Source organism: Hemitrygon akajei, chromosome 12 (genome assembly GCF_048418815.1).
Source record: "Hemitrygon akajei chromosome 12, sHemAka1.3, whole genome shotgun sequence".
NCBI lineage: Eukaryota > Metazoa > Chordata > Chondrichthyes > Myliobatiformes > Dasyatidae > Hemitrygon > Hemitrygon akajei.
Genome location: NC_133135.1, coordinates 21,938,946 through 21,953,486, shown reverse-complemented (window position 1 = coordinate 21,953,486; position 14,541 = coordinate 21,938,946). Strand labels below are relative to the sequence as shown.

At 45.4% G+C, this 14,541-nt stretch overlaps 1 protein-coding gene across 1 annotated transcript in view; it reads left to right on the top strand.

Annotated features, from left to right (window-relative positions):
- Positions 1–3,105: 3,105 nt before the first annotated feature.
- bcar3 (BCAR3 adaptor protein, NSP family member) overlaps positions 3,106–14,541 on the top strand; it is a 201,241-nt gene continuing 189,805 nt past the window's right edge. The window contains exon 1 of the mRNA XM_073062707.1: positions 3,106–3,272. The gene's annotated coding sequence lies outside the window, so the exon portion shown is untranslated. The remainder of the gene's footprint in view (positions 3,273–14,541) is intronic.

The following is a 14,541-nucleotide window of genomic DNA, read 5'->3' as shown; positions in this document are numbered from 1 at the left end:
AATAATATGCATGGTATGGGCATTTGTAGGAAGTGAATTTGTCAAGAAAGGGGGCAGCATATAGTATTTGAACGCAGTTCCTCTGAGCTGTAAAAGAAAGATCAGATTGCTAAATTGAAAGCTTTGGGACAGACACAATTTAGCATGGAAAGTTTGTTGGGATATCACTGCCATCGTAATGTATATAATGTGTATTTGACTATCTGAAAAGCATTAGACTTCTTGATATTATTTGAGCTTTATTTTGAGGGGAGGATTTAGTGGGTATACATCCTGTCTCTATGCTCCACACTCCAATTCAGTAGGTGGTGGGAATGCACCTTATGTTGGTCTGCCAGCTGCCATTAAACTTCACAAGAAAAAGAAGAAGGGTTTTGGGTAGATGCATGGATGGGAGGGGTATGAAGCGCTATGGTCTGCGTGCAGGTTGATGGGACCAGGGAGATTAAAAGTTTGTGCTGTAATATTCTATGACTATAACTACGGCTCTAGAGCAGCAGTTCCCATCCTGGGGTCCATGGACCCCTTGGTTAATGGTAGGGGTCCATGGCATAAAAAATGTTGGGAACCCCTGCTCTAGAGTGTACAGGAGAGAAAGGAGCCCTCTGTGCTAAGTCATTGTGTGAATATTGACCTTTAGTGAACATTGGGAATCAAAACTTGAGGATAAGGCAGGATTAATGCCAACAGCCAAGACCGGGCTGGCTCTGTGTGGCCTACTCCCACTCCATTTACACAACTGCCAGGCCGGGGTCTGCAGCCCTGTGGGTCAATCATCTACAAGCATTGTTCCAGGTATGTTCCAGGTGTAATAGTGGTTCCTGCCTGCACCACACTTTCTCCATCCACTTGATGCCTTTTTTTTAAGAGAAGGGTATACTGGTTTCTTCTCAAGGTATGACCTGAATGTCAATCAGCACATTTGTCAAAGTTAGATAGATAGATAGATAGATACTTTATTCATCCCCATGGGGAAATTCAACATTTTTTCCAATGTCCCATACACTTATTGTAGCAAAACTAATTACATACAATACTTAACTCAGTAAAAATATGATATGCATCTAAAATCACCCTCTCAAAAAGCATTAATAATAGCTTTTAAAAAGTTCTTAAGTAGTTTACTTAAATACATTGAGTCCTAACCCCGGCACTTTAACATATCTTACTCCTGGCGGTTGAATTGTAAAGCTGAATGGCATTGGGGAGTATTGATCTCTCCATCCTGTCTGAGGAGCATTGCATCGATAGCAACCTGTCGCTGAAACTGCTTCTCTGTCTCTGGATGGTGCTATGTAGAGGATGTTCAGGGTTTTCCATAATTGACCGTAGCCTACTCAGCGCCCTTCGCTCTGCTACCGATGTTATACTCTCCAGTACTTTGCCCACGACAGAGCCCGCCTTCCTTACCAGCTTATTAAGACGTGAGGCGTCCCTCTTCTTAATGCTGCCTCCCCAACACGCCACCACAAAGAAGAGGGCGCTCTCCACAACTGACTTATAGAACATCTTCAGCATCTCACTACAAACATTGAATGACGCCAACCTTCTAAGGAAGTACAGTCGACTCTGTGCCTTCCTGCACAAGGCATCTGTGTTGGCAGTCCAGTCTAGCTTCTCGTCTAACTGTATTCAACGTTCAGAATAATATTTGTTACCATATACTACCTGGAGATTCATTTTCTTGCAGGCATTTAAAGAAATACAATAGGATTTACTAGACTATACATAATAAAAGGTTGACAAATAACCATGTGCAGTGGAGGACAAATTGTACAAACAAAAATATATTCAGAACATGAGTTGTAAAGAGCCTTGAAAGTGAGTGTGTAGGTTGCAGAATCATTTCAGAGTTGTGGCGAGTTGCTGGTTCAGGAGCCTGATGGCTGAAGGGCTGTAACTGTTACTGAACCTAGTGGTGTGGGACCTAAAGCTGCTGTACCTCCTGCCCGGTACCGGGTAGTCATGAGAAGAGAACATGACTTGGATGTTGGATGGTGTTTTCTTGCAGCAACGTTCCACACAGATGTGCTCAGTGGAGGGGAGAGCTTTGCCTGTGATGGACTGGGCTACATCCATCGCTTTTTGTAGGCTTTTGTGTTCATCGGCATTGGCGTTTCCATACCAGGCCTTGATGCAACCAATCAGGATAATTTCCTCTGTGCATCTATTGAAGTCTGTCAAAGTTTTAGATGACATGCACAAACTTCTAAGAAAGTGGAGGCACTTCTTTGTGATGGCCTTTACATGCTGGCTCCAGGTCTCAATGCCTCAATGCCAAGGGATTTAAAGCTACTAACCCTCTCCACTTCCTATCCCAGAAAGAAGACCTGACTTCTCCTTTCAGTAATCAATGATCAGTTCTATGGTTTTGCTGTTGTTGAGAGAGGGTGTTGAAAAATAGATTTTCGATCTCCCTCCTATAGCCAATTCACCACTACCTTTGACTGTCAGAACGTCGGCCATGCCCATCCTGCCCCCACCTTCCCGCACACCACCGCTCTCCTCCAATCCTACCAATGAATTCAGAGTCACTTTCCCCTGTCATAGGCCTCTGCACCGGCAACCAGCCGACCTATCTTGGCAGTTCCTAACGTTGTTCATTCCCATTAAATCGCCCCTCAAACCGCTGATTAATCCTGAATAGCCCTCAGGGGTTGGCATGCGTGGTTGCGGGAGCTGCATTAATCCTCAATCCCTCAAATGGGATTAAAGAGTGGACGCTGTCAGGACGTTTTACGAGGTTAGGGCGTCATGCAAGTACAAGTTGTTGTTGACGGACACTTTTTTTTTAAGGAGCGTTCTGGATCTGGCGGGGTGCGCGGCCCCGGGTAGTCGCGCAGCTTCCATTTAAATTGCTGACTGCAGCAGTCATCGCGGCTACGTGATAATTCTGCCCCCTCGTCAGAATGAAAGGAATGTGAAGTGCCGTGGAACAATTTACTCAATTCCAGTGAAAGTTATTACTGGAGGTTTCTGATAGAGGGGAAAAAAACTGCCCGAGTTAGTGGGATGATTGCAGTAACCAGCTGCTGACAGGATGTAGCAGTGAGTGGTAATTAGGCGGATCCTAGGTGTGACCGCGGGCGGCGGGGGATGTGCACAGCTTCGCAGTCCGTGTGTCACTCCGTAACGCGAGGCCGCATCCTGTCAACCCTGGACCGGCCGCTGCCGATTACCGGGGAGAGGTGAACCACTGCTCGCTGAGATCCGGGAAAGTTTACCGCGGGTATCTCCTGAACGGCCCCTTGCGCGCAGGTGTCCTTATTGAGGTAAGGTTCGGCGTTCTTGCTCCAGCGGAATGTGGGAAACCCTTCGCCGAATTTGAACTGAATAATAAATTGGACATTAATAGGCTGGGTTAGCTTGGTGAGCTCCCTGCGTAGCGGGGAGCATTGGAGCTTTGCCCTGGGGAATCTGGCTTCCAGGTATTGATGAGACTCAGATATCTTCCCTGGTTAACAACCCAGGGTCCTGTGTCACATACCCCGATATAGAACAGTGCCGGCCGTTCGGCCCACCATGTTGTACCGCTCTAGATAAACCAACTAACCTTCCCCTCCTACACGGCCCGTAACCCTTCATTTACTCTCACACACAGTCTCTTAAATTGACCCATTATTTCTGCCTCTGGCAGTGCATTCCAACCACCCGCCGCTCTCTGAACCTACTGCTGTCATCTCCCCAAAACTTTCGCCCATTCGTCGGAATCCGATGTCCTCTGGTGTTGGCCATTGCTGCCCCCGGAAAGGCGCTGGACTGTCCACTCCATGCCTCTCATTATCTTAAACACCCCGTCAAGTCGCCTCGCATCCTCGGTCGCTCCTAGGAGAGAAGCTGAAACTCGCTCAACCTTTCAAAGGTATGTTCCCAAGTCTACGCGCTCTCCTGACTAGGAGCTACCGTGACGGTTAGCTGAGGAAGGTGGACCCCTGTTCAAAGTAACTTTACTATCAAAGTACATGTATGTCACCCTGTGACTCTTCTCTTGCGGGCATTCGCAATTAATACGAAACAACACGATCAATGAAGAACTACACACAAAGACAAACGACCAATGTGCAAAGTACAATCAAATAAAAACAAAATAATAATTAAAAAGTAATAAGTAATATTGAGAACATGAGCTGTAGACTCCTTGAAAGCAAGTCCATAGGTTGCAGAATCAGTTAGGACATTAGAGTTGGGGTGAGTGACGTTACCCACTTTGGTTCGGGAACCTGGTGGTTGAAGGGTAATAACTGTTCCTGAATCTGGTGGTGTGGGACCTAAGGCTCCTGAACCTCATTCCTGATGGCAGCAGCTCAAAGAGAGCATGGCCCGGATGGTAGCGGTCCTTGCTGGTGGATGCTGCTTTCCTGTTAAAGCCCGTACAGGCTCTGTAAAGCCTTCTCCAGCATTTGAGAACCTAACGTTTGGGGCGTTGGCAAATGTATGAGAGTGAAGCAATGAGAGAAATTTCATATTAAGTGGATCCTCTCGCATCTTTGAAGCTTCCCAAAGTACTCTGTAGACAGTAAACTTCCCAATGTAGTCAGAGTTATGGGGCTGAAATACACAGCAAGATCCCACAAAGCAATTCGTCACAAGGCAGTATATGGTGACATATATACTGTACTTTGATAAATTGACTTTGATGTAATGATATAAACTAATGGTTGTGCATGCTGGAATCAGGAGCATCCTGAACCAGAACGTCTCCTTTCCATATCCTCCCATAGACGCTCGCTGACCCTCTGAGTTCCTCCAGCATCTTTATTTAGTAAACTAATGGCTGGTCTGTTGGACTGCCGGTTCAGTGATGGTTTGCCAGGGACTCGTGTTTTTCTTTGAAAAGGAGGGTGGGATTTTTTTTTTTTTTTGAGCTGCTACACAGGACCTGGGGTTAATGGTTGGTCTGATGGGTGGCTGTTCTGGCAATGTGGCATCTCCAGGGCTGTTTAGCCGTGCCCAGAGACCATGGCAGCACGTTGGCAGTAGTACATTGCGTGAAACACTAGAGGACAGCTGGCACTGTTCGGTACCTGAAAATGGATAGAAAAGTGGGCCAACCACACTTGGACTTCAGTGGAAAGTATAATCAGCTGTGTTTATAAAACTGGTTTCTGTTGGCTGCAACCTAATGATGGAAGTGAATGTAACCATACAAACGTCAATGTCAAATCAAAGTAAAACTTATTATCAAAGTACATATACTACCTTGAGATTCATTTTCTTGCATTTACAGGAAAATAAAGAAATGGTATAGAATTTATGAAAAACTGTATATAGAAAAGACTCACAAACAACTGATGTGGAAACGAAGACAAACTGTGCAAATAAAAACAAATAATAATTGTTGTAGAGTCCTTGAAAGTGAGTCCATAGGTTGTGGAATCATTTCAGTATTGGGGTGAGTGAAGTTATCCACGCCGGTTCAGGAGCCTGATGGTTGTAGGGTAATACTGGAACCCGGTGGTGTGGGACTTGAGACTCCTGTACTTCTGCCCGATGGCAGCAGCAAAAAGAGAACGTGGCCTGGATGGTGGGGGTCCTTGATGATGGACCATATAAATGTGCTCAATTGTAGGGAGGGCTTTCCCTGTGATGGACTGGCCTGTATCCACCACTTTCTGTAGACCTCTCCAGACCAGGCTGTGATGGAACATGGTAAGGTATGAAGTGGTCAAGAATCGCAATCAGGTTTATTATCAGTGATAAATGCCATAAAGTTTGTTGTTTTGTGGTAGCAGTATTGTGCAAGAAAAAAATTCTCTAAGTTACAATAATAAATAAATTGTGCAAAATATAAATAGCAAAGAAATAGTAATCATAGACCATTTGGACATCTAATGGCAGAGGGGAAGGAGATGTTTAAAAACATTGAGTTTGGGTCTTTGGACTCGTGTACTTCCTTCCTGATGGTAGTTATTGAGAAGAGAGCATGTCTCTGATGATGAGCATCTTTAATGATAGATGCCACTTTCTTCAGGCACGGCCTCTTTACAAGACTGTTAAAGACTAGACAAAGTAACCTCCAATCTTTTTCCAAAGCCACCATACAGATAACTGTGATTTCAAAATTAAAATGGGAATTGATATTATACCACATTTGTGGAATGTAAAAATAATTCTGTGAATGCATTAAAAGACAGGAAACAACTCCTTTGTGTTCTGACTTTCTGATAAGGCCGTGAGTATTTAACTTCTGATAAAGGGTTTTGTTCTGTGTCTCCCTCACATACAGGATATATCATCACTGGAAATACAAACCATCCACTGTGCCTTGTGATGGAATGTAATTCTTAAAGCTGTGAGCATACACTAAGTAGCTACTCTATTAGGAACACCTGTACACCTGCTCGTTAATGCAAATATTTAATCAGCCGATCATGTGGCAGCAACTCACTGCCTAAAAGCAAGCAGACGTGGTCAAGAGGTTTGGTTGTTGTTCTAGATGGAACATCAGAATGACGGAAGGAATGTGATCTAAGCAACTTTGACCATGGAATGATTGTTGGTGCCAGATGGGGTGGTTTGAGTATCACAGAAACTGCTGATCTCCTGGGATTTTCACCCACAGGTTTCTAGAACTTAAAGAGAATGGTGTGAAAAAACAAAACAAAATCCAGTGAGAGGGAGTTCTGAATGCCTTGTTACTGAGAGAGGTCAGAGGGGAATGGCCAGGCTGGTTCAAGATGGCAGGAAGGCGACAGTGACTCAGATTACCATGCTTAACCACAGTGGGGTGAAGATGAGCTCCTCTGAACACACATGTTGAGGTGGATGGGCTACAGAAGCAGCAGAACATGAACGTACACTCAGTGGCCACTTTATTAGGAACAGGAGGTACCTACTAAAGTGGTACTGAGTGTAGGTACAGAATGGAGAGGAATAGGCAGACGGAAGATGGTGCACTTGGCTTAAGATGCCGTTGATTCTGGATATTCACTTCCTTGAGGTCTCACCTCTCTGAGCTAACCCTTAATAGGAACCTTTAGAACACAAAAGAACTCAGTTCCCTTTGAACAACCGTTTTAGTATTTGTACTCCTGTTCCCAGCAGAACCATAACTTTTTTTTCTCCCTTTTAACCATCAATCTAAATTATTCTCAAGTTAATGCTGAAATATTTTTCACCACCAATCCATCTATCTAAAGAGAGCTCACAGACCTAGGATTTCAGCACCAAGACCACAGCTGGGCTTAGTTATGATTCTGGTCTCAAATCTAATCTAAAACAGAGTTAAGATTAAAATGATTACTTGCACACCTATTTAGACCTTTCTGTTAACTGATGAGAATTAGAGCCTTTCCCACTCAGAAAGCATAGACTGTGCCAAAGGCAGTGAACATGATATGAAATTAGCTGTGTTTGGTAAATGAAGACTTCTCTAATTTGTCGCAGGATGTAAGGGGACATCAAATACCTTTCTTAATTCAAGGCATCGGTCGTGGTTCAGTTAATAGAGCTATCACCTCTATTGTCAATACACACCCCACTGTAAAGAGTCAAGTATTTAATTCATGCTGGTACTTCATAGTGTAATCAGGGTCAGTTTTATTCAATGTATACATTTACGTGTATTCAGAGATTGCTGTGGTGTGCAGTCGCTACGTGCAAAAAAAATTACAACATTCAACAATTATACAGAATAAAGAATTATTTAATAAATAAAGTTAGAAAATCAGATATGAACATGGAGAGAATGTTTCCTATAGTGTGGGAGTCTAGGACCAGAGAGCACATCCTCAGAATACAAGGATATCCCTTTGGAACTGAAATGAGGAGGAACTTCTTTAACTAGAGGGTCATGAATCTGTAGAATTCATTGCCACAAACAGCTGTGGAGGCCGAGTTATTTGGTATATTTAAAGTGGAGGTTGCTAGGTTCTTGAGTAGTAAAGACGACAAAGGTTATGGGGAGAAGGCAAGAGAATGAGGTTGAGAAGGATAATAAGTCAGCCATAATGGAATGGTAGAGTAGACCCAATGGGCCGAATGGCCTTGTTCTGCTCCTATGTCTTATAATCTAAAATGTGCATAAATACCAGCATGTATTTACAATGTAAATATCATTATATAAAATGGTTTAATGTGTTTACAGTGCAGTGGCTGAGGTAATAGAGGAGGTGGGGGGCTAACCAGTTTGATTAATCAGACTAACTGCCTGAGGGAAGGAAATTACTGCTGAAGAAGCTGTTTTTCAGTTGAAACATTAGAAGATAGTGCCATTTGTGCTCTCTCGGGTGGGTATCAAGGAGCCCTTGTTTGCTTTCAAAGGCAGGAGAGTTATCCACTGTATCCTAGCAAAGGGTATCCACGCTCCATCTCCCGAGAGCAGGGGGTTCCCAACCTTTCTTGTACAACGGACCTCTACCATTAACCGAGGAGTCTGTAGACCCCAGGTTAGGAACTCCTGCCCTATAGTCTGCAAAAGCTCGCCTTGAAAGTTGGCTGCTGCGTTTCCTATTTTACAACAGGTATATTACAATTGCACTTTGAAAACTACTTTAATGGTGCCCTGCTGAGCAATGCTTGACTGATGTACAGTGGGGATTACCTGTGTAAAGCTGCACTCTTGAGTAATAAGGGACACTTTCTTTATTGGGAATTTAAACTGCATTAGGACTTTCTGGCAAAAAGAGAGAGGCTGGGCAAGTACAGGCTCTCTCTTGCTTAATCACTGTAGGAAGTTCTTTACTGGATTAGTGGGGAATATTTGCTGCCAGTCTTTGGCCTGGAGGAGCATTATATCTAAGCCCAGGGATTGGAGTGTTTCCATGCTGAGCCATCAGAGGGGTGACTGCCATTTTTCAGCTCTGTCTGTACAATAGTTCACACACATTCACATCCACGACCCTAGGATCATGCAAGTACTACAATATGCGATTAAACAATGTCATTCTCGGAACTCCCTCTGCTTCTGCTCAGGGTCACAGATGGGTCAGCTCTTAGGCTGGGATCCAGTTGGAGAGCGCAGTGATAGTTGCTTTGTCGTTGATGTTGCATTGCAGTCAAAGTACAAGAAAATGGAACTGCTAGAAATCAAAAACAAAACAAAAATGCTGGAAATGCTCAGCGGATCAGGTTTCATCTGTGAGAAGAGGAACAGTCTATGTTTTGGATTGGAGACCCTTTGTTAGACTGAAATGGAGACTGAAAAAGCTTGCAAGGGTGGGGGGAGAATGCCACGGGGTAAAACTGGGGCGACCATGGGGATAAACTGTCAAAAAGCTAATCTGGTCTCAGTTGCCATCGGGAAGGAGGGTACAGGAGCCTTGGGTGCCACACCACCAGGTTCAGGAACGGTTATTACCCCTCAGGCTCCTGAGCCAGCCCGGATAACTTCACTCGCCCCAACATTGAACTGATTACAGTTCATGTTCGTAATATAATTTATTACTTATTTATTATTATTTTGTTCATTTTATATTTGCGCAACTTCTTGTCTTCTGTACATCGTTTGTCCATCTTTGTGTTTAGTTTTTCATTGATTCTATTGCATTTCATTGTACTTACTGTGAATGCCTGCACAAAAATGAATCTCAGGATGGTATATGGTGACATTCTGTATTTGTACTTTCATAATCAATTTACTTTGAGCTTTAAGTAAACAGAAGCATTAAAGAGAGTGAGAACATTGATAAAAGGAAATATGGGAATTGTGAAATGCAGAGGAGAAGGGCAATTCCAGTAAATCATCCACCCCCCAGAGAGAAATATAACAAGCTGAGCTAGTATTAATATTGGATGACTGATACTGATTGAAAACTCAAGTTAACTGAAGTAGTAGAATTCAGTAGAGAGTCCAGAAGCTGGCAATGTGCCCAGAAAGAAGATGGGGTGCTCTTCCTGATTCTTGTCTCACCGTAACAGTACAGAGTGGGGTGAACAATTAAAATGGAAGGCAAATGGAAGTTCAGGGTCACCCCTCTACACTGGACCGTAGGTCTTCCCGAATACGAGCACCCATTACGTTTCACTAGTTCAGCATTAGGTCAGAGTCATTCCCTTTGTGAATCCCTGGTCCTCTCTCTTTCCCACCAACCGCCACCCTTGTGGAACTTTCTCATTCAAACGTAGGCAATGCAACAGCACCCTTTCAGCTCAAAATCAGGTTTATTATCACGGAGAGATGTTGTGAAATTTGTTGTTTTGTGGCAGTAGTATAGTGCAAGCCATGAAGAAATTACTATGTTACAATCAATCAATAAATAGTGTTAATGAAGAAAAGCAAGGCATTGGCTTCATGGACTATTCAGACATCTGATGGCAGAGGGGAAGAGGCTAATCCAAAAATGTTGAATGTGCGCTCCGGTACCTCCTCCCTGATGGTTTTAACTAGAAGAGGGCATGTCCAGGATGGTAAGGGTCCTTAATAATGGATGGTGCCTCTCTGAAGCACCACCTACTGAGGATGTCCTCGATGGTGGGGGAGGTTGGGCTCATGATGTTGCTGGCTGAGCTCACAATCCTCTGCAGCCTCTTTCGATCCTGTGCGTTGGTGCCAAACGGTGATGCAAAGCGAATGCGCCCCGCAGGGTATCTGTCGAAATCTGCTAGACTCGGAGGTAGCATGTCAGATCTCCTCAAGCTCCCTTTCCACCATCCAGGGACACAACATGGCCTTGCCATGTGTGGCACTTCCAGTCTCATGTGCTGCATGCGATGTTCACTGTGTGGCCTCCTCTGCACTGGAAAAGCCAAGCGCATTGGGTGAGCGTTTAGAGGAACGTTAGTTTCTAGTTCGGCGGTTAGTCTGAGATTCCACTATAATTCTCCTTCCCACTCAGTCCAATGTTATGGGGAGGTTCAGTCCAAGCTTGAGGAACATAAATCAAAGTACAGGAGTCGAGAGGTTATATTGGCGTTGTAGAAGACGTTGGTGAGGACTGTTCTGGTTGCCTACCTGCAGAAAAGATATCAAAAGCCCGAAGAAATGCAGAGAAAGTTTACAAGGATGTTGCTGGGACTTGACCTGAATTATAGAAAAATACTGAATAGGACTGTATTCTGTGGCATGCAGGAGAATGTGGGGAGATTGTTTAGAGGTACACAAAATTACACAAGGTAGAGGCAGGGTAAATATAGGGGGGGGGTCTAGAGCTGGAGGTCATTGGTTTAGGGTGAAAGGTGAAATGTTCAAGGAGAATCTGAGGGCAAACCACTCGGAGGATGGCGAGAGTGGAAATTTGGATAGGTATATGGATGAGAGGGGTTGACAGGGATACAGGTAGATGGATTAGGTCAGCATGGGCTGAATGGCCTGTTTCTGTGCTGTAGGACTCTATGACAGCATTTCGTTTTCATTCTGGACACAATATTAAACTCTACAACTTCAGGTAACTTGGTTTCTCAGTCTGTAATAGTCACCCAACTTTGATATGAGTTCAGCTTGTTTTTCTTTCCTCTCCGGGAGTGGAGGCTCGGCACGTCCACATACTCTGCATTTTGCAATTCTCACCTTCTTCTATCACCCACCAGCCTCTCCATCTTAACTCATCGCCCACCTAATTCCATTGGCCAATCATCCCACCACCTCACTCCATTCCATCTATCAACTACCAGCACCATATCATTCCTCTTTTCACCTCTTTATACCTGATCTCATCCTTCCTCTTCATCTTTATACACTGTTTCATCCCTCCAGTTCATCTCTTTCTACCCCGTCTCGTCCCTCTCCTTCATCTCTTTCTACCCTGTCTCGTCCCTCTCCTTCATCTCTTTCTACCCTGTCTCGTCCCTCTCCTTCATCTCTTTCTACCCTGTCCTGTCCCTCACCTTCATCTCTTTCTACCTTGTCTCGTCCCTCTCCTTCACCTCTTTCTACCCTGTCTCGTCCCTCTCCTTCACCTCTTTCTACCCTGTCTCGTCCCTCACCTTCATCTCTTTCTACCCTGTCTCGTCCCTCTCCTTCATCTCTTTCTATCCTGTCTGGTCCCTCTCCTTCATCTCTTTCTACCCTGTCTCGTCCCTCTCCTTCACCTCTTTCTACCCTGTCTCGTCCCTCTCCTTCACCTCTTTCTACCCTGTCTCGTCCCTCTCCTTCACCTCTTTCTACCCTGTCTCGTCCCTCTCCTTCACCTCTTTCTACCCTGTCTCGTCCCTCTCCTTCATCTCTTTCTACCCTGTCTCGTCCCTCTCCTTCATCTCTTCCTACCCTGTCTCGTCCCTCTCCTTCATCTCTTCCTACCCTGTCTCGTCCCTCTCCTTCATCTCTTTCTACCCTGTCTCGACCCTCTCCTTCATCTCTTTCTACTCCGTCCTGTCCCTCCCCTTTGCAGGTTTGTACACGACCGCTGAGTTCTTCCAGTGGTTTGCATATTGCTCCAGGTTCAATCCTCACAAGACTCGCCTTGTGTCTCACTCTCTAGCTTCTCCCATTCTCTCATTCACCAGATAATTGTGTTTACAATTCATCCCTGGTGTCACCCTGTCAGAACCATTCCCCCTCTGTGCAATTTAACAAGCTCCTTTTGCCTCCTTCCCAGTTCTGACAGAGGGTCTCCAATCAGAAATGTTGACTCTGCCTCTCTTCAACAGATGTACCCATATTCTTGCTGGGTTTATCCAGCTTTCTTGTTTTGTTTTGGATGACCTAGTGAGGGGGTAGAAATCACTCCATCAGCCAGGGAGAGAGCGAGCCCAATGAGCCTGCTCCGTTAATAGAGAATGGCTGGGCTCTGATCCCCCGACCTGCCTTTTCCCCAGAACACTTCATTCCCTTCCTAAGCAAAAAAATCTGTCTAACAGTTCTTGTATAGATGTAATGAGTTAGCCTCCATGTCCCTGGGCAGAGAATTCCACAGTTTCACTACCCTCTGGGAAAAGCGGTTTCTCCTCATCTTCATCTCCTTTATCTGTTCCCCCCCCTCTGCCGAGAATCCTGAGTCCTCTAGTTCTAGTCTCACTTACTGTCCCCCACTTCTGCAGGCAGCATCTTCCACTCTCTCGCCACCGTCTGAGTGAAGTTCCCCTTGGATTCTCCTTAAATATTTCACCTTTCAGCCTAAACCGATGACCTCTAGTTCCAGTCTCTCCCAATTTGAACTGATAAACCCTGCACACATTTACCCTACCCATACCCTGTGTACCTCTGTGAGATCTCCCCTTATTCCCCTGCACACCAGAGAATAGAATCCTATTCAATCTTTTCCTATAAATCAGGTCAAGTCCCAGCAACTTCCTTGTATAATTTTTTTCTGCACTCCTTCAAGCTTTTGATATCGTTTCTGTAAGTAGGCAACCAGAACAGCACACAGTACTCCGTCCTGTCCGGTCTCCAACTGTTCCCACGTGTTGAGGTCGATGCTTGTCAGCTTTGTGTTGTGCTTGCAGACATCCCTGTAGCGGAGGCGTGGTCTTCCTCATGGGCGGTAACCCTCTCTCAGCTCGTCATGCAGCATGTCCTTGGGAATACGTCCCTGGTCCATCCATTTGACACAGCCCAACCGTCTGAGGTGACTGTGGCTGAGTAACGCGTGGACGCTGGAGACGTCAGCTTGCTGCTGGATCTCGGTGTTGGTGATTCTTTCCTGCCATGAGATGTGCGAGATGCACCTGAGGCAGTGTAGGTGGAATGAGATTGGCCCCTTCTCTTGGCTGATGTATGGCGTCCAGGCCTCACTGGTGTAGAGGAGAGTGCTGAGCACACAAACCTGGTACACACGCAGCTCGGTCTTTGTCAGTTGTCTGTTGTTCCACACTCTCCTGTTCAGTCTGGCCATCTCAGCTGCAGCTTGGGCAATCCTGCCGTTTGCCACTGCTTCGAGAGACAGGGAGCTAGTGAAGGTCGACCCAAGGTAGGTGAAGGAGTTGACTACGTCAAGAGAGTAGCCAGGAAGGGTGATGTTTTTTGGGGGAGGTTCTGCACCCTGGGCCATAACGTTTGTCTTCAGACTGATGGTTAGCCCAAACTCCTTGCAGGCGTGGGCGAAGCAGTTGATGAGTTGTTGGAGTCAGCCTTTGGTGCGTGACGTGAATGCAACAGCATCTCACGGATGAGGGCTGTCCTGACCTTGGTCTTGTAGCACATGCAAGCGATGCTGAACAGCTTGCCATCAATTCTTGTGCGAAGGGAGATGCCTTCAGTGCAGTCTGCGAGAGCCTAGTGAAGGAGCACGGAGAAGAAGATTCCAGAGAGGGTCGGAGTCGGGGCGTAACCTTGTTTCACCCCCCCCGCTGCTCACTGGCAAGGCGTCAGAAGTTGCTTCACTGAAGCAGACAGTGCTGTGCATGTCCTTGTGGAAGGATATATGATGCTCGCAGACTTGGGGGTCAGTTTGAAGAGTCCACTCCTGCTGATGAGGTCGAGCACCTTGGTCAAATCAATGAAGACTGTCCACAGTGGCTTCTGTTGTAGAGTTCTTTGCCGTAGGAAGTTAGAGGGTAGTTCACCACCACTCTGGGATATTTATAAATGGGCAGTGAATTCCAAAATAATTAGATAAATTTGAACTGAAACACTGGTTGCCGATGCCTCCCTGGGGATAAAATCCAACACCCTTATTGACTCATGGGAATCCATGCTCTGATCTGTGAGATTCATTACCACAGGCA